Source organism: Dendrobates tinctorius, unplaced genomic scaffold (genome assembly GCF_039654945.1).
Source record: "Dendrobates tinctorius isolate UK_male_01 unplaced genomic scaffold, ASM3965494v1 ptg000292l, whole genome shotgun sequence".
Classification (NCBI taxonomy): Eukaryota; Metazoa; Chordata; class Amphibia; order Anura; family Dendrobatidae; genus Dendrobates; species Dendrobates tinctorius.
In genome coordinates this window covers 457,921-478,629 of record NW_027361959.1, presented here as the reverse complement: position 1 = coordinate 478,629, position 20,709 = coordinate 457,921, and positions in this window count along the sequence as shown.

Sequence of the window (20,709 nt, the reverse complement as noted above, 5' to 3'; positions counted from 1 at the left end):
AAATGGTGACTGTTCATGTATGTTATGGCAATACACAAAGCAACTGTCACTTCTAAAGTTTTACAGAAATGCACTTTCGTTGGATCGAAAGGATACCTTTGCTACTTTTCCAAGCAAGTTTTTCTCTCACAGTCTTGATGCTAGGAATTCTGACGCCTTTTTTGATTGTACCAAATATTGTGTCAAATCGTTTAACTCATGGTCAAATCCATTACAAGCTCAGTCATCTTCAGTTTCAAAAATGTCATCATTGCTGGTAATGTGATTTCAGCTGAATGAGGCACTGAACGTATAGCTGATGGTTGACTAGGATACTATATTTGATATTTATTTTCTTGTTTTATCCTGAAGTTTTCAATTTACAAAAGTAAAAGCACTGGAATGATCCTTTGCTTTCGCCAAACAATAGGTATACCAAATGGAATCTTATTACATTCATAAACTCTCAACACACTTGTGAAGAGCCCAACACTTCTCTTGATCACCAAGTTTTATTTTGAAAAATGCAAAATACACTTGGTTGACAAATGTGCTGATGTTCGTCCATTGACTGGGAATGGTGAAACTGCCATAGATATAACAAAAAGAAGCAGGGATGTTTAGACACTTACAATGAGCAAAAGCAGAGACAGACATAGTAACATAGTAACATAGTTAGTAAGGCTGAAAAAAGACATTAGTCCATCTAGTTCAGCCTATAAAATTCTGTCAGAATAAATCCCCAGATCTACATCCTTCTAAAGAACCTAACAATAACTGTTAGATACAATATTGTTATGCTCCAGGAAGACATCCAGGCCTCTCTTGAACCCTTCGACTGAGTTCGCCATCACCACCTCCTCAGGCAAGGAATTCCAGATTCTCACTGCCCTAACTGTAAAGAATCCTCTTCTATGTTAGTGGAAAAACCTTTTCTCCTCCAGACGCAGAGAATGCCCCCTTGTGACCGTCACCTTCCTTGGTATAAACAGATCCTCTGAGAAATATTTGTATTGTCCCCTTATCTACTTATACATGGTTATTAGATCGCCCCTCAGTCGTCTTTTTTCTAGACTAAATAATTCTAATTTTGCTAATCTCTCTGGGTATTGTAGTTCCCCCATCCCCTTTATTAATTTTGTTGCCCTCCTTTGTACCCACTCTAGTTCCATTATATACTTCCTGAGCACCGGTGCCCAAAACTGTACACAGTACTCCATGTGCGGTCTAACCAGAGATTTGTACAGAGGCAGTATAATGCTCTCATGATGTGTATCCAGACCTCTTTTAATGCACCCCATGATCCTGTTTGCCTTGGCAGCCGGTGCCTGACACTGGCTGCTCCAGGTAAGTTTATCATTAACTAGGATCCCCAAGTCCTTCTCCAGGTCAGATTTACCCAATGGTTTACCGTTCACTGTGTAATAGTGATATTGATTCCTTCTTCCCTTGTGTATAACCTTACATTTATCATTGTTAAACTGCATCTGCCACCTTTCGGCGCAAGTTCCCAACTTATCCAGATCCATCTGTAGCAGAATACTATCTTCTCTTGTATTGACTGCTTTACATAGTTTTGTATCATCTGCAAATATTGATATTTTACTGTGCAAACCTTCTACCAGATCGTTAATAAATATGTTGAAGAGAATAGGTCCCAACACCGACCCCTGCGGTACCCCACTGGTCACAGCGACCCAGTTAGAGAATATACCATTTATAACCACCCTCTGCTTTCTATCACTAAGTCAGTTACTTACCCATTTACACACATTTTCCCCCAGACCCAGCATTCTCATTTGTGTACCAACCTCTTGTGTGGCACGATATCAAACGCTTTGGAAAAATCAAGATATACCACATCCAATGACTCACCTTGGTCCAGTCTATAGCTTACCTCTTCATAAAAACTGATTAGATTGGTTTGACAGGAGCTATTCCTCATAAACCCATGCTGATATGGCGTTAAACAGTTATTCTCATTGAGATAATCCAGAATAACATCCCTCAGAAACCCTTCAAATATTTTACCAACAATAGAGGTTAGACTTACTGGCCTATAATTTCCAGGTTCACTTTTAGAGCCCTTTTTGAATATTGGTACCACATTTGCTATGCGCCAGTCCTGTGGAACAGACCCCGTCGCTATAGAGTCCCTAAATATAAGAAATAATGGTTTGTCTATTACATTACTTAGTTCTCTTAGTACTCGTGGGTGTATGCCATCCAGACCCGGAGATTTATCTATTTTAATCTTATTTAGCCGGATTCGCACCGCTTCTTGGGTTAGATTGGTGACCCTTAATATAGGGTTTACTTTGTCTATCGGCATTTCACCTAGCATTTCATTTTCCACCGTGAATACCGTGGAGAAGAAGGAGGTTAATATATTAGCTTTTTCCTCATCATCTACAACCATACTTTCCTCACAATTTTTTAATGGGCCTACACTTTCACTTTTGATCCTTTTACTATGATTGACATGATGTGAAAGAAAGGAAATACCTGTGTAGGTAAAAAAAATAAATTCTGCAAACACCTTGTATGCAGACTTTCAGAATACGTGTTACGATCACGGACGCAGCATGGCTTACCCAGCCAACGCTTCCATGTCGTCAAACTATAACGATGACGGGGTATGCATCCTAGGTGATCATTGAATGTGGACCCTCTGGACCACAGTGGGGACCTGGGCCTACCCAGACTAGGGAAGTGGTCTGGTGCAAGCCCTGCCGTGTTGGACTGGAACCGACCGGGGATTGCATTGAATAACAAGCTGAGCACAGAGTAGCAGAAACTCAGCAGACACACCAGACTCCTACTTCCAAGATGAATCCAGGATAGATCACAGAAAGTCAGTTAGCAAAGAGTCACAGTCACTGGGCACAGTGTTATGATTGGGTCACAGAGGAGGAAAGCAAGACCAAGCTAAGCCACAGAAAACCAGAGAGGTTGGTAACTAAGCGGATTGCAGACCCCTGATCCTATCTACACAACTAGCAGTAGCCATGGAGCATACCTATGATGATTCTAGATGCCTCGACACAGCAGGAGAACTAAATAAGCCTAAAGCAAGAAAGGGGAAATCTAAACTGCCCCAGAGCAAACCCCAAAGGAATAGATAGCCCCCAAACATATATTGTCGGTGAGACAAGATGAAAACACAAACACAGGTAGGAAAATAGGCTGAGCAAATGATGGGGCCCACACTAACTAGACAGGACAGGAAAGGAAAGACACTGTCTGCAATCACGCAAAAAACCCTGCAAAAAATGCCCAACACGTCTGATAGAAAAAATACTGAAGTCACTAGACTTCGCCCACTATATCAGCACTCTGGTATATTCTGAAAGCAGAGCAAAGAGAGGCCAATGTAATAAGGGACAAAAACAAACTAGCACAAACAGTAACATAAGGATGGAAATTCAGCACAGCCCCAGCCGGGGCTGGCTGACCAAACCAAATCAAATGTGAACAATAGCAAAAGAACACTTACCTTGAGCATGCAGGGACTGGGCTGGAAACTAAGACCTCAGGGGGCAGGAAAAAATCACCAGCAGGGATAGAGGGAGTCGGCTGTCTTAAATCCAGTCAAAAACTCCAGATGTCCAATCATCCTCCTCATTATCAGGTGGCAGGTCTCTGTTAATTAGATCAGCTCCATTACCTCCTGTAACCACCAGAAGGAGCCCGGAAAGAGAACTCGCGACCTCTCTGTCAATATAACCAGCTCCACTACCTTCACCAGTAACCAGAGGCAGGCCAGAAAGTGTATTCACAACAGTACCCCCCCTTGAGGAGGGGTCACCGAACCCTCATCCACGCCACCAGGCCGATCAGGATGGGCCCGGTGAAAAGCACAAACCAATCTATCGGCATGAATGTCAGAAGCAGAGACCCAAGAATTAGCCTCCTGGCCATAACCCTTCCATTTGACCAAGTACTGGAGTCTCCGTCTAGTCAAACGAGAATCCAATATTTTCTCTACCTCATATTCCACATTGCCTTTAACCAACACAGGGTCAGGAGGTGCCGCCATAGGAACTACTGGCTCCACAAAATCTTCAACAGAGATTTCTGAAACACGTTATGGATCTTAAACGTAACTGGAAGAGCAAATCGAGAAGAAACAGGATTAAGAATCTCCAAAAGCTTATAAAGTCCAATGGATCTTGGCTTGAACTTTTGAGACGCAACCTTCATAGGAATATTCCTTGATGACAACCAAACCATACCACCCACTTTAAACCGGGGACCAATGGTCCTATGCCGGTTGGAAAACAATTGGGCTTTTTCCTGAGAGAGGGACAACTTATCCACCACTTGGTCCCAAATCTGCTGCATTCTCTCTACCACAGTGTCTACACTTGGGCCTGAAGAAAATTGAGGATGAAACCCAAAGTTGCAGAAAAAGGGCGACATCAAAGTGGCAGAACTAGCTCTATTGTTTAACGCGAATTCAGCCAAGGGCAAAAATGAGACCCAGTCCTGATCCTGATCAGCAGATATAAAACATCTCAAATAGGACTCCAAAGTCTGGTTTGTTCTCTCAGTCTGCCCATTGGTCTGAGAATGAAACGCAGAGGAGAAAGATAACTGAATTCCCAGATTGGAACAAAAAGTTCTCCAAAATCTGGAAACAAACTGGACTCCTCTGTCCGACACAATGTTCTCAGGAATCCCATGCAACCAATCCACCTGTTGTAAAAACAAGGGCAACAACTCTGAAGAAGATGGCAAGTTTGGGAGTGGTACAAGATGGATCATCTTAGAAAATCTATTACAAATCACCCAGATAACAGTCATTCTCTGAGAGACAGGAAGATCAGAAATAAAATCCATTGAGATATGGGTCCATGGCCTCTTGGGCACCGGCAGGGGCATCAACAACCCACTATAATGAGAACAGGGTTTAGACCAAGAACAAGTCCCACAGGACTGCACAAAATTCCTGACATCACGAGATAAGGCAGGCCACCAAAAAGTCCGACTCACCAAATCTCTGGTACCAAAAATACCTGGATGACCAGCCAACGCGGAACAATGAATTTCAGACATTACTCTCTTCCTCCACTGGTCAGGAACATACAATTTTCCTATAGGGCAACGCTCAGGTTTGTCCTCCTGAAATTCCTCCAGGGCACATCTCAAATCGGGTGAGATGGCGGAAAGAACTACCCCCTCACCTAGAATGGCAGTAGGCTCGGTCACAATAAGAGAATCAGCAAAGGTGGCATTACCTCCTGTAACAACCAGAGGGAGCCCGGAAAGAGAACTTGCGACCCCTCTGTCAATATGACCAGCTCCACTACCTTCACCAGTAACCAGAGGCAGGCCAGAAAGTGAATTCACAACAGCACAGGGTTCAAGACACAGAAGGACTTAAGGAACATAACACAGCAGGAAACAGGACTAGGACTTCATAAAACAGCAGGAATCAGGACTAGAACCTCATAACACAGCAGGAATCAGGACAAGGACTTTGGTACCAACACATAAACAGGATAAGTCCAGGAACTCAGACATCAGCTATCACAAAGCTGATAACAGACTAAACAGAAATGGATCTCGGTACTTTGCTCCCAGAGCAGGTGGAAGACAGGCATCAGCTCACCTAGAACTGCAGTCAAGCAGGACAGGTGCTCAACACCAACCAGACATAGCAAGACTCAGAAACTTGATGCAAAGCTCTGTCAATGCCCCACAGGGCCGGGAAACTTTATATAGGAACTGCCTCACAGAAATAGGATGGAGCAGCAATTAAGCACACACCCATTCCTCACATAAGCAGGGGAGGTGTGGCCATGCGCACCCTAAGCACAGCCAAACACAAATCAGAATTGCAAAGGACACCTGGCACTGGCTGCAAGCCTGAAACACGTGGTAAGTCATGCACAACTGCAGAGGACCTTGCAACCCATGGATAGTTTTCCACAGCGGCAGCCAGGTGGAAGCGGGTGGTCATGCAGCCCAGCGAAGCCACATACTCATGTACGGCTATAGTGGAGCCGGGAACTGAGCGGCATCCACACAGGTAACTGACAACAGCATTCCAGCTCATTAGAGGGAAAGGAGCGAAGGGTTAAAGCAGAGATATGCAGAGTAATGCCGAGTAAACAGAGTACAAACACAGCGGCGTTACAATACGCTTCATTATACAAAAAGGCACATAACCTCTCACAACACTGTCTCACGTGTAACTGAATAGATTAGACAAATAACAACCTATTGCTGGTCGTTGAGGTTGTCTATTCCAACCCTCCCCACTTGAGGGCGGTTTGACCTCGGTCAAAAGGAGAGCACTAGTACTACCCTCGATCCAGCCTAGAGCAATCACATTCAGATAAACTGTAGCAAAAAAGTGACATGGATAAAAGAATACCAATCACAGCTTTGAAATCAGCATGAGTATTTTAGTCTCCTATATCCTTTCTTAAACTCTGTAGTCCACCATCAAGCATAAAAATCCTCCTCATTCTCACTATAAGGAGGCTGATGGACATGTAATAAATGGGAGATATGTGTCACAGAGATAGCTGCTCCCTGTGATGCAACCTGGAGTATTTTTGCTTTAGTGCATGTGAGCACTAAGATGTCATTTAGTGCACCTGTGTCCAGGTTGTGGGTAGCTATGAGAGATGGCAGGGTCTGGCTACCCACATACCTCACATCTGGGTGAGGGTGCTCACTGTACCCCTTTTCCCTGCAGGACCTGCAGGTGGTTGAGGATGTCACGATCATGTGACCAGTCCTTGTGATATGTACCTTACATGTGGGTGTGGTTACAGCCTACCTAATGGAGGTGTGTTTGGCACATGGCAGTGAGTGTTTGGGAGTCTGTCAGTGTGGACAGATTTCTGAGTCCAGGCTGGACACTACAGAGTGGTCTGTGTCTTGGGAGGGAGAAAGCCTTCCTGTGTGTGTGGCTCCAGACCGAGCCTGTGTGTTGGACATTACACAGCCTGTGTGCCCACAGGCCTGAGAGAGCAGAGGTCCGCTATGGACATTGAGGTTTTGTCTGCCTGATGTAAAGACTGTTTACCTTTTGTTGCTGTTTTTGTGGTTTATGAAGCAAATAAACCCACATGGACTTTCAAGAGAACGTGCCACCTGTTTCCTCCTAGACACCTGAGTGAGTACAGATGCCTACAATTGGTGCTAGGCTACAGGCATCGATCCAGGAGGTACCTAGAAGGATTGCAGTGGGTGGCTTGTTGTAGATCGGCGGGTCCACGAACTCTATTGCACCTTGCTGTGGATCGGCAGGTCCATGAAGTCTGCAGAGCGGAGCCTTGCAGAGAGGTGCAGAGCCTTGCAGAGCTGTGCAGAGCCTTGCAGAGCCGTGCAGAGCTGTGCAGAGAGGGTCAAAGCCTTGTGGAGCTGTGTAGAGCCTTGCTGTGCAGAGCCGTGCAGAACCTTGCTGAGCTGTGTGGAGCCTCCCTATGTAGTACTGTTGGGTCAGATAGACTGCCATGCATAGATGGTAAGGGGTCTGAGAGGGCCATGGGGAAGCCACGGTGTGCACCCCAAGGAGGTATGGCTGCCCGAAAGGTGGTAGAGTCCCAAAAAGGTGTATAATTCCAAAAGGGGCAGTGACCCATACAGGGATGGTGGCCCAAAAAAGAATGGAGCCCAAAAAGGGGGCAGTGACCCAAAAAGGGGTGGAGTCCCAAAAGGGGGCGGTGACCCAAATAGGGGTGGTGGCCCAAAAAGAGGCAGTGGTGAATGCGCCCTTGGACTGTTCCATGGAGCCAGGAACAGCTAAGTTCATGCTATGCAGGTCTACTTTATAGTGTGGATTGCTCAGCCAATGAGGCGTCATGACTGTGTCCCATCTGGCTGGATGGAGAACGTGTAATGGGACTGATAGACCAGGGGAGTGGAGTGTCCTTACTAAGAGCCCCTCTGGAACACTCTAGGTCGCCTGGGACGAAAGTAAGTGGCATTTGTGAGGACATTAAAGGACGTCTGATAGCCTGCCTCTACATTTTCGCAGCTGAGGTTTCCACGTACCACAAGGTGGGTGTAGTCACAGACTTGCGGTATCCTGTGGTAATAGGTTGGGACTTGGAAGTACTGTGGGACTGCCTGATAAAGGGAGAGGTGTCTGTAGAAATAACGAGTATATGATTTAATAAAGAGGAGCAGGTAGCGTCCCCTAAGGTCGATAGTCCGGAGTTAGGGATGACCGGACGGAAGTGTGGGTCTGATCCACTCTGGAACTTCGCAGAGGCGACCACCAGTGTGACTGTTGATAACTGGATAGCTCCAGGAATGGGGTCCGACACCTGTTTAAATGGGGATCTGTTGTTCTAGGATGACAGGGTGTGGAGTGATTACTCCCATTCAGACTGTGACGCAAGAGAAAGAGAGTGCGGTAAGGAGGACCCGAGTAAAAATGGCAAGTCTTCCTCTGGTCGCTGGGGGCACGGCAGCCGCAGAAAGGCAAAACAGGCTATACCCTCTGAGAAGAGGGACGAAGAAGAGGCAGGGTAAGGTGCAAACAAACTTAATGTCCTAGATAAGGAGGTCACATTGCCGCTGACCAACCCCAGCAAAGAGGTAGCTGATGTGCTGAAAATAAAACTAACACATTGTGACATTGGAGATCGAAGATCGTGATAGGAGGAGAAATCCCAGAGAGCACTGGTGGAGGGAAAACGCACAAAGGTCATGGAGAGCAGACTGGTGGACCATTCAACTCTGAGGTGGCGGAAATTGACAACTGCATCAAAACTCTTGAAGGGGAAGGGAACCGTAATGAGGTGTGTGACCCCATGACAGTGAAGAGTGAGGACTCCAGAGAGCCTGAGGCTGGGGAAGTGGAGTCTGGGAACAAGGACATTGAATCTCCAGAGAGCCCAGCAGAGACCCAATAGAAAGCTGAATCTGCTGTTGAAGGAGCAAGTAGAACTCTGGAGCGGCAGAGAGTGAATGGGCAAGCTACCCCATCTGAAAATATAATTAAAGAACTTATAGTGCAACACATGCTAGACTTAAAGGGAACAGGATCACAAAATGGAGATGTTTAAAGAGACAGTAAGAGACCATGTCGAGCGAGAGAAGGTGCTGAGACAAGCGGCTGAACACAGAGTCAATGTGTCAAACTGTGTATAAGGCCATATTGGAAGATATGGAGGTGCTCAGAAAAGCATTAAGAAGACTTCTACAGGAGAAGATTGTTGTCGCAGACTCACAGCGGCAGTGCCAGAGTGGTAAGGAGGCGGAGCTGCAAATTCCCATCTTGGCAAGGGGTCTTGAAGAGTGTGAACCCCAGGGAGAGCTTGCGCTGAACCAGACAATCACCCGGTGATGGCAGATGACTTGAGGGAATTGTCCAATGCAAAGCAGGAGCAGTCCATCCATGAAGAGGATGAGACTCCGCTCTTCAAGTGCGTGGTAGAGGTACCTGAGGAGGTGAGAGAAGCTTGTGCCAATCAGGCTGTGCATGAAGCATTTTGAAAGGCGGTGGAAGCGTGTAGTGTGAACTAGGTGCCAGAGACTCAGCAGTTGGTGATACTGTAGGGAAGTCAGTGAAGCAGGTAGCTATCCTGAATGACATGCACCTACACTGTCTTCGCACGAAACAGATGATCCTGTTGAGGAAGCCATTCGACGCCTGGAGCATGTAAGAAAAGCTCAAAGACAGCTGGGGTTTGTGGAAGACAGTGGTCAAGTGCCCAGAAATCTGGTGAGGAAAGTCATTAGGAGACTTGGACAAGTAATGCAAGAAATTGTGAATAAGTCCGGTGTGGCGAGTGTGAGGATCCGGGCTGACGCTGACGTCGTTGTCAGATCAATGGAGAGCCTTAAAAATATTCAAATACTCCTGGAATTTTAGCTGGTGACACCATGAGAGGTAGAGCAGCTGAGACGGGAAAGACTGCAGATTAAGGAACAGCTGCAGGAATTGGAAAGAAGAGAGTGACCATTTTCAACCCAAGATATAGTGAGACAAAGGGGTTCTCTAAAGATTGGGAGTACTCCATCTGAAGCTAGAACAGAAAGTAGAGATAAATGGAATGACTGGTCTCTGGTTAATAAAGACAATAAGAGAAATTGCCAACAGAGAGACAACCGAAGGTGTCCTAATGGAAGAGGACACAGAAGGGTTAGAAGTAGTGACTAGAGTTGAGCGAAACGGGTAGAAAAAATTCAAAAGTCGCCGACTTTTGGCAAAGTCGGGTTTCATGAAACGAAACCCGACCCTAGGATGAGGTCGGCCACGAGGTCGGCGAGTTACGCGCCAAAGTCGCATTTCAAAAGTTTGTTTTGCGCTCTTTTTCAGCCAATCAGGATCCACGGACACTGTGGGCAACGTGATGACCTAGGCACGGGTCACCACCATCTTTCAGAAGGGCATGCAAGTGATTGGCTTGCTTTGGTGGGCATCACAGGGGGTATAAAAGGGCGTGCACGCCGACCGCCATCTTACTTCTGCCGATCTTAGTATAGGGAGAGGTTGCTGCTGATTCTGTAGGGAGAGCATTAGGCAGGGAAGAAGACAAAAGAACTGCTTCTGCTGCTAGCGATTTGGCCTGCACAACACACAAGTCACTGTGTGTGCAGTGCAAGGGGAGGCTATATTGTGGTGTATCAGTGGTGTTGGTTGTTGGGCTGCCTTCTAAGGCTTCCTGACACGCTGGCATTGCTGTTTACCCACTGCTCCGCAAACTGCTTTTTTAAAAGCAATCCAATCTCCCTTATCCTCTAGTCACTTTTGTCACAGCTGTGCCATCGAGCGTGTCACATAGCGCTCAGATATCAGTGGGCCTCACACAATCCACAAGTGTCCAGTGTCCAAAAGTGTACGCAGAGATTCAAAATCTCCATTATCCTCTCATCACTTTGGTCACAGGCAGCTGTGCCATCGAGCGTGTCACATAGCGCTCAGATATCAGTGGGCCTCACACAATCTACAAGTGTCCAGTGTCCAAAAGTGTACGCAGAGATTCAAAATCTCCATTATCCTCTTGTCACTTTGGTCACAGGCAGCTGTGCCATCGAGCGTGTCACATAGCGCTCAGATATCAGTGGGCCTCACACAATCTACAAGTGTCCAGTGTCCAAAAGTGTACGCAGAGAATCAAAATCTCCATTATCCTCTCGTCACTTTGGTCACAGGCAGCTGTGCCATCGAGAGTGTCACATAGCGCTCAGATATCAGTGGGCCTCACACAATCCACAAGTGTCCAGTGTCCAAAAGTGTACGCAGAGATTCAAAATCTCCATTATTCTCTTGTCACTTTGGTCACAGGCAGCTGTGCCATCGAGCGTGTCACATAGCGCTCAGATATCAGTGGGCCTCTCACAATCCAAAAGTGTCCACTGTCCACAAGTGTGTGCAGAAATTCTAAATCTCCCCTGTCCTATAGACACCTTGTACCTTGTTTTACATTACTATATAGTTTGTTGGATTTTGTCTACATTTCTACCAAAAATGAGGAAGGCTGGTGGAAGAGGCCGTGGAATTGGGCGGGGGTTGGCAGCTGGTAATGATGGTGTTGGTGGTGGATCTGATGGTAGTGGCAAGAGCAAAATAGGACCGAATGCAGGAGGTGCTGACCCTGCGTCATCGTCTGGCTACATAAGGCCTCGAACGCTTAGTTTTCTAGGAGTTGGCAAACCGCTTTTAACGCCAGAGCATCAGGAAAAAGTTTTGTCTTACATTGCTGACTCAGCCTCCAGCTCTATCGCCTCCTCTTCTTCAGTTGTAAAAAGTAAAAGCACTGAGTCGTCATTGGAGGCTCATGTTCATGAACCACACCTTTCCTTGTGTCCTTCACCCCAACCAAGATTGAAGGATGACGCAGGCCATACTACTGATTACTCCATGGAGCTGTTTTCACATACCATGTCTGGATTATCAAGTCAAATGGTGAATTACCCAGGCCAAGATGAATCTGACATGGAGTGCACTGATGCACAGCCGCTGATGGATGATTCTGCTGGTACATTCACTCAGAGCACTACATTGTCCTCGCAGTGTACAGAGCCAGATTTTGACCCTGATGAGACTCAGGTGCCCCTTCCCGCACACTATACCACCATACACGGTGACACAGAGGAAGGTGCACATGACATAGAAGAGGAGGTGATGGATGACCCAGTTGTTGACCCAGATTGGCATCCATTGGGGGAAGAGGGTGCTGCTTCCAATAGCTCAGATGAGGAGCATCCACAGCAGACATCGACATCGCAACAGCTGTTATCTGGCAGGCCCGGAGCACTCCAAAGACAGGTTCCAAACATCAAAAGAGTTGCTGGACAGCTTGTCCAGAGGGTCAAAAGATCACAGCGTGCTAGGCCGCAAAATGTCTGCCAAAGTAGGAAGAGTGCAGTGTGGCACTTTTTTGAACAAAATCCTCATGATCAGGCCAAGGTTATCTGTAAGAAGTGCGCAAAGACCTTTAGCCGAGGGAAAAATCTGAAAAATTTGAATACCAGTTGCATGCTTAGACATTTAACCAGCATGCACTTGCAAGCGTGGACACAACACCAAACCTCAAGTGCCACATGTGCAACTGATCACAACGAAGGTAGTCAGCAACGCTACATTGTTTCCCCCACTGTAAGCCCACCGGTTAGCACAGCAGCAAATGTTGAGGTGTCATTGCAAGGCCACAGCAGTCAGGGAATCCCACTGTTATATCAACGAAAGACTGATTCTAGGCCATCAGAAAGAACACCAACTCCATCACCATCATCAACCCTCTCTCAGTCCGCCCTGTCCACCGCTACTTCCACCATATGCAGCTCTCAAGTCCAGCTCACCCTCCCAGACACTATGAGTAGGTCAAGAAAGTACTCAGTCTCTCATCCGCGTACACTGGGTTTGAACGCCCACATTGCCAAACTAATCTCGTTTGAGATGATGTCCTTTCGGTTGGTGGAAAGCACAGCTTTCCGCGAACTCATGGCCTATGCAGTACCACGCTATGACCTACCCAGTCGCCACTTCTTCTCTTGCAAAGCCATCCCAGCCCTCCACCATCATGTGAAAGACCGCATTGTCCATGCACTCAAGCAGTCAGTGAGCGGAAAGGTGCACCTCACAACTGATGCATGGTCCAGTCGGCATGGCCAGGGCCGTTACGTGTCCATCACTGCGCACTGGGTTAATGTGGTGGATGCAGGGTCCACAGGGGACAGCGGTGGTGGGACAGTGCTGCCTAGCCCACGGTATAGGAAACAGTTGGCTGTAGGCGATCGACCCTCCTCCTCCTCCTCCTCCTCCTCCTCCAGAAGCGAAAGCTCGTCCACAGAGCGCAGTCGTACGAGCACTCCATCTGCAGCTGCCACTGTTGCACACGATGTGTCCCCCTATCGAGCAGCTAGTGGAAAGCGTCAGCAGGCTGTGTTGCAGATGATGTGTTTGGGCGACAGACACACCGCCGAGGTGCTGGCCGAGTACTTGAAGCGACAAACTGAGTCATGGCTGGGCAGTGTACATCTTGAGGCAGGCAAGGTAGTTAGTGATAACGGCCGTAATTTTGTGGCAGCCATAGCCCTTTCAAAACTCAGCCACATACCTTGCTTGGCTCACACATTGAACCTGGTGGTGCAGTGCTTCCTCAAAAATTATCCGGAGTTAACAGCCCTGCTCCAGAAGGTGCGAAGACTGTGCGCGCACATCCGCCGGTCGCCTGTACACTCCGTTCGTATGCAGAAGCTGCAGCGATTGCTCCACCTTCCCAACCACCGCTTCATTATCGACATTGCAACAAGGTGGAACTCCACCCTGCACATGGTGGAGCGGCTGTGCGAGCAGAGGCAGGCCATAATGCATTTGTGGGAGGATACACGGCCAGGCACTTTGAGAGCAGACATGGAGTTGACAGGCGTGCAGTGGTCGAAGCTGAAAGACCTTTGTAAAGTCCTTCAGTGTTTTGAGGAATGCACACGGCTGGTAAGCGCAGACGACGCCATCCTAAGCATGAGCATCCCACTTATGCGTCTGCTCATGCAAACTTTGACGCACCTTAAGGAGCAGTCGTCTGCAGCCAATGTTGATGAGGAGGAAGAGGAGGAGGGAATCCTTGATGACATTCAGCCATTGTCTGCTCAGGGACCTCACCTGGACGAAGTGGAGGAAGAAGAGGAGGAGGAGGAGGAGGAGGATGATGGGGATGATTACTTAGGGGAGGAGGATGCATCTCGTGGGGCAAGTGAAAATGTTGGCGTGGCAAGGTCTGGTACAGGGTTTGTGTGTGACTGGAGGGATGTGGATTTGCCAGAAAGTGCTCCTCCACCCAGCACTCGCAGTGCATCATTGACACCGGGAACATTGGCCCACATGTCAGATTATGCCTTGCGGATCCTAAAAAGGGACCCCCGCATTGCCAAAATGATGAACGATGATGACTACTGGTTGGCCAGCATCCTGGATCCACGCTATAAAGGCAAATTACAAAACATCATGCCACAGGAGAACCTTGACCTAATATTGGCTAATAAACAAGCAACTCTGGTAAATCGGTTGCTTGAGGCATTCCCAGCACACAGCAGCGGTGATGGTTCTCACACGAGCCGTACGGGCCGGGGGAAGCTTGGCAGAGGTGTTCGTGGTGCACACAGCAGAAGTGGCGTTGGAGACAGGGGTTTCATGACAATGTTGTGGACTGATTTTTCAAATACCGCTCACACAACTGGTAATACTGCATCGATGGAAAGTGACAGGAGACAGCAGTTGTCAACTATGGTTACAAACTACTTTTCCTCCCATATCGATGTTCTCCCACACAGGTCATTCCCCTTTGACTATTGGTCCGCTAAACTGGACACCTGGCCTGAATTGGCCCAATATGCCTTACAGGAGCTCGCTTGCCCAGCTGCAAGTGTGCTATCGGAAAGAGTCTTCAGTGCAGCTGGATCAATCCTTACAGAAAAAAGGACCCGTCTGTCAACCCAAAATGTGGATGATCTAACCTTCATTAAAATGAACCACGCATGGGTTTCCAAGGATTTTGTCCCACCTTCCCCTGATGACACATAGGGTGACAGAAAAATGGCTTGCTTTGGTCCACCTCTTCCTGGTACTTCACCTATTTCGCCTTTTGCATCAGCTGAATGTCCAACATCAACATATGCCACTTTCTAAAACTCCCTAACTGTGCTGCCTCCCCCCCCCATGGCCGGGGTCACCACCTAGCGCACGACACCGTGCGAGTGCCGTTGCCCTGGACAGGTGGGTAGGCCGACTCTTGGGCGCGGGCACTGGCACAGGGTCCCTCATAGTGCAATCAAGTGTCTCTGACGGCGGTGGTGCACACCCGCCGTCAGACACACCGCTGTACTATGAGGGGCCCAGTGCCAGTACCGACGCCCACGAGTGGGCCCCCCTTGCTTGGGCAGGGCCCCAGCATTTGCAATCTTTACCTCTCCCTGCTCTTCCGCTGTGTAATCTGGGCCGTCAAATCCATACTGTGCCTGACATTGTCTGAGCCTGCCTCCTGAGACATATATTTTGAATGTGTACGCTATCCATACATGTTATCCGGGGATACGGTACCCTTTCTAACCTTTGTGCAATCACGTGCAATCCATACTGGGCCTAACACTGTCTGAGCCTGCCTCCTGAGACATATATTTTGAATGTGTACGCTATCCATACATGTTATCCAGGGATACGGTACCCTTTCTAACCTTTGTGCAATGACGTGCAATCCATACTGGGTCTAACACCGTCTGAGCCTGCCTCATGCTGTATAGACATATATTTTGAATGTGTACGCTATCCATACATGTTATCCGGGGATACGGTACCCTTTCTAACCTTTGTGCAATCACGTGCAATCCATACTGGGCCTAACACCGTCTGAGCCTGCCTCATGCTGTATAGACATATATTTTGAATGTGTACGCTATCCATACATGTTATCCGGGGATACGGTACCCTTTCTAACCTTTGTGCAATGACGTGCAATCCATACTGGGCCTAACACCGTCTGAGCCTGCCTCATGCTGCATAGACATATATTTTGAATGTGTACGCTATCCATACATGTTATCCAGGGATGCGGTACCCTTTCTAACCTTTGTGCAATCACGTGCAATCCATACTGGGCCTAACACCATCTGAGCCTGCCTCATGCTGTATAGACATATATTTTGAATGTGTACGCTATCCATACATGTTATCCGGGGATACGGTACCCTTTCTAACCTTTGTGCAATGACGTGCAATCCATACTGGGCCTAACACCGTCTGAGCCTGCCTCATGCTGTATAGACATATATTTTGAATGTGTACGCTATCCATACATGTTATCCGGGGATACGGTACCCTTTCTAACCTTTGTGCAATGACGTGCAATCCATACTGGGCCTAACACCGTCTGAGCCTGCCTCATGCTGTATAGACATATATTTTGAATGTGTACGCTATCCATACATGTTATCCAGGGATACGGTACCCTTTCTAACCTTTGTGCAATCACGTGCAATCCATACTGGGCCTAACACCGTCTGAGCCTGCCTCATGCTGTATAGACATATATTTTGAATGTGTACGCTATCCATACATGTTATCCGGGGATACGGTACCCTTTCTAACCTTTGTGCAATGACGTGCAATCCATACTGGGTCTAACACCGTCTGAGCCTGCCTCATGCTGTATAGACATATATTTTGAATGTGTACGCTATCCATACATGTTATCCGGGGATACGGTACCCTTTCTAACCTTTGTGCAATGACGTGCAATCCATACTGGGCCTAACACCGTCTGAGCCTGCCTCATGCTGTATAGACATATATTTTGAATGTGTACGCTATCCATACATGTTATCCGGGGATACGGTACCCTTTCTAACCTTTGTGCAATGACGTGCAATCCATACTGGGCCTAACACCGTCTGAGCCTGCCTCATGCTGTATAGACATATATTTTGAATGTGTACGCTATCCATACATGTTATCCGGGGATACGGTACCCTTTCTAACCTTTGTGCAATGACGTGCAATCCATACTGGGCCTAACACCGTCTGAGCCTGCCTCATGCTGTATAGACATATATTTTGAATGTGTACGCTATCCATACATGTTATCCGGGGATACGGTACCCTTTCTAACCTTTGTGCAATGACGTGCAATCCATACTGGGCCTAACACCGTCTGAGCCTGCCTCATGCTGTATAGACATATATTTTGAATGTGTACGCTATCCATACATGTTATCCGGGGATACGGTACCCTTTCTAACCTTTGTGCAATCACGTGCAATCCATACTGGGCCTAACACCGTCTGAGCCTGCCTCATGCTGTATAGACATATATTTTGAATGTGTACGCTATCCATACATGTTATCCAGGGATACGGTACCCTTTCTAACCTTTGTGCAATCACGTGCAATCCATACTGGGCGTGAGAACGGCTGGCGAGCTGTTAAGCAAGCTACAGCACCTGTCCAGACAAGTACAGGGATTCCCTAGCGAGGAGACTTATTTGATTGTTTTCAATGTTGGGACAGCAATTTTTGGGGAGCACTATACTCTGGAGAATGATAGATGGGGCCCACCATACACTGGAACATTCCAAAGGTGGACATCAGACACTGGAGCAGCATTTACAGGGCCCATTATACACTAGAGCATTAGAAATGGGGCCCTTAAGGTTTGGAGCATTATTTGGGCCCATAAGACAGTGGAGCTTCATCCATGGGGATCAACATATACTGTAGCATTATGTGGAGCTCATCATATACTGTTTCAAACATTATATGGGACCAATGATTCTGTATGGAGAAATAGATGGGCCTCGTCATGAGATGTAAAAAGTGAGGTATTTTTCATTGTACTATACCGCTATTTATCTGCCGTATCGGAGCATGATGAGTTGTGGTATGTGTTAAAGGGGCGCTCTTTCGCCCAGGGCACCTGAAAACCTGCAGCCAGCCCTCCCCCCCCCACAACTTTAGCCAAATAACACCCATTTTTCAGTGCGTAACTTATATTATGAAGTTAATTAAGGTTGACAAGCTTAAGTAAGAAGAATTGATGCTTTTGGCATTCAAATGGGCACTGTTGGTGTGTTTCCTGTCCTCCTCTCACTGCCGACTTTTATTCCCCATTGACTTAAATTGGGTTTCGTGTTTCGGGACGACCCCGACTTTTCCCTATAATCGGACGATCTTGCTCGACCCGACTTTTGGAAAAGTCGGGTTTCACGAAACGAAACGCGACCCTAAAAAAGCAAAAGTCGCTCAACTCTAGTAGTGACTCCTCTAACTCAGTGCTGAGTAGCCTAGACAGGAGACCCTGGTTCCTGTTTCCTCCTATGCACCTGAGTGAGTACAAATCCCTACATCACGTTCTGTACAGGTGCCAGAGTGATGTCTCTTGAATTACAATGTTATATCTTATAAGTTTTTTTTTGTTTCACATAGAGTGCTATATCATTTAAGAAGGGTTTATCCAAAGATTTATAAAATTATTTGCTTATATTTCAATAACTATTAATAAATACAAATAAATAATATAAATAAATGATAAATTGATAATTATAATTATCAATAATTTCACAGCACCTTAAAGACATAGCCCTATTGGGGCTCACAATCCACATCAATATGTCTTTGGAGTGTGGGAGGAAACCGAAGTACCTGGAGGAAGCCCACATAAATATGTGGAAAACATACAAACTCCATGAAGATGTCCTTAGTGGGATTAAAACTTAGGACACCAGTGCTAACCACTGAACTGCCATGCTGCCCTGGTAGTGGAAAACCCCTTTAAGTAATAAGTAACGATAATTGTAGCTCTCAAAAACAGTCAACCAGGCAATCACTACTGGTACAGTTTTAAAAAATTTATAGCAAATGTCTTATAATTTTTCTTAAACATCACATACTTTAGGAAAACTACAAGTTAAAAGAATAAATTTATATTGGCTGCAAAATGACCTCAAGATGACATAGTAGATATATTTATAGAGCACAGGCAGTTTGCGGAGCAGCTGTTCAGTTAGGAACAAAACCGTTCAGTGTGCTGCATTTTATTTTTAGGCTTCTTCTGTATTATTATTTTTTTCATTTAGGGCAGACCGCTTGTTTACTGCATCCCCAAATAACTGGGTATACAGCTGTACACTCAAGGCATTTATTCTGTACAGGAAAATGGATTTCCTTATTTCGAAATGACTGATGTTTGTTGAGTCTAGTGCGGTTTCATCATCTTATAATTTTTTAAAGTTTATAGTCAGTAAATCATTTTAATTTGAATATAAAAACAATACATTTTGTCATGATTCCTGTTTGTACAGCTTTAACCCCTTAACCCCCAAGGGTGGTTTGCACGTTCATGACCGTGCCAATTTTTACAATTCTGACCACTGTCCCTTTATGAGGTAATAACTCTGAAATGCTTCCATGGATCCCAGCCATTCTGACAATGTTTTCTCGTGACATATTGTACTTCATTGTAGTGGTAAAATTTCATTCATATAACCTGCATTTATTTGTGAAAAAAGCAGAAATTTGGCGAAAATTTTGAAAATTTCGCAATTTTCCAAATTTGAATTTTTATGCCCTTAAATCACAGAGATACGGCACACAAAAAACTTAATAAGTAACATTTCCCACATGTTTACTTTACATCAGCACAATTTTGGAACCAAAATTTTTTTTTGTTAGGAAGTTATAAGGGTTAAAAGTTGACCAGAGATTTCTCATTTTTACAACACCATTTTATTTTTACGGACCACATCACATTTGAAGCCACTTTGAGGGGTCTATATGATAGAAAATACCCAAAAGTGACACCATTCTAAAAACTGTACCCCTTAAGGTGCTCAAAACCACATTCAAGAAGTTTATTAACCCTTCAGGTGCTTCAAGGGAATTTTTTGAATATTTAAAAAAAATGAACATTTAACTTTTTTTCACAAAAAAAATACTTCAGGTTTTATTTTACCAAGGGTAAAAAGAGAAATTGGACTGGAAAAGTTATTGTGCAATTTGTCCAGAGTACGCTGATACCTGATATGTGGGGGGGAGGAACCACTGTTTCAGCGCATGACAGAGCTCAGAAGGGAAGGAGCGCCGTTTGACTTTTTCAATGCAAAATTGGCTGGAATTCAGATCGGATGCCATGTCACGTTTGGAGAGCCCCTGATGTACCTAAACAGTGGAAACCCCCCACAAGTGACCCCATTTTGGAAACTAGACCCCCCAAGGAACTTATCTAGATATGTTGTGAGAACTTTGAACCCACAAGGGCTTCACAGAAGTTTATAACGTACAGCGGTACAATTAAAAAATCATATTTTTTCCACAAAAATGATCTCTTCACCCCCAATTTTTATTTTCCCAAGGGTAACAGGACCCTAAAAGTTTTTGTGCAATTTTTTCCCGAGTACGCTGATACCCCATATGTGGGTGTAAACGACTATTTGGGCGCATGGCATAGCTCGGAAGGGAAGCAGCGCCATTTGACGTTTTTGGCTGGAATTGAGATCGGACACCATGTCGCGTTTGAAAAGCCCCTGATGTACCTAAACAGTGGAATCCCCCCACAAGTGACCCCATTTTTGAAACTAGACCCACTAAGGAACTTATCTAGATGTGTAGTGAGAACTTTGAACCCCCCAGTGCATCACAGAAGTTTATAACGCCCCGGCGTGAAAATAAAAAAATCGTTTTTTTTCCACAAACATGATCATTTAGTCCCCAATTTTTTTATTTTCCCAAGGGTACCAGGAGAAATTGGACCCCAAAACTTGTTGTCCAAT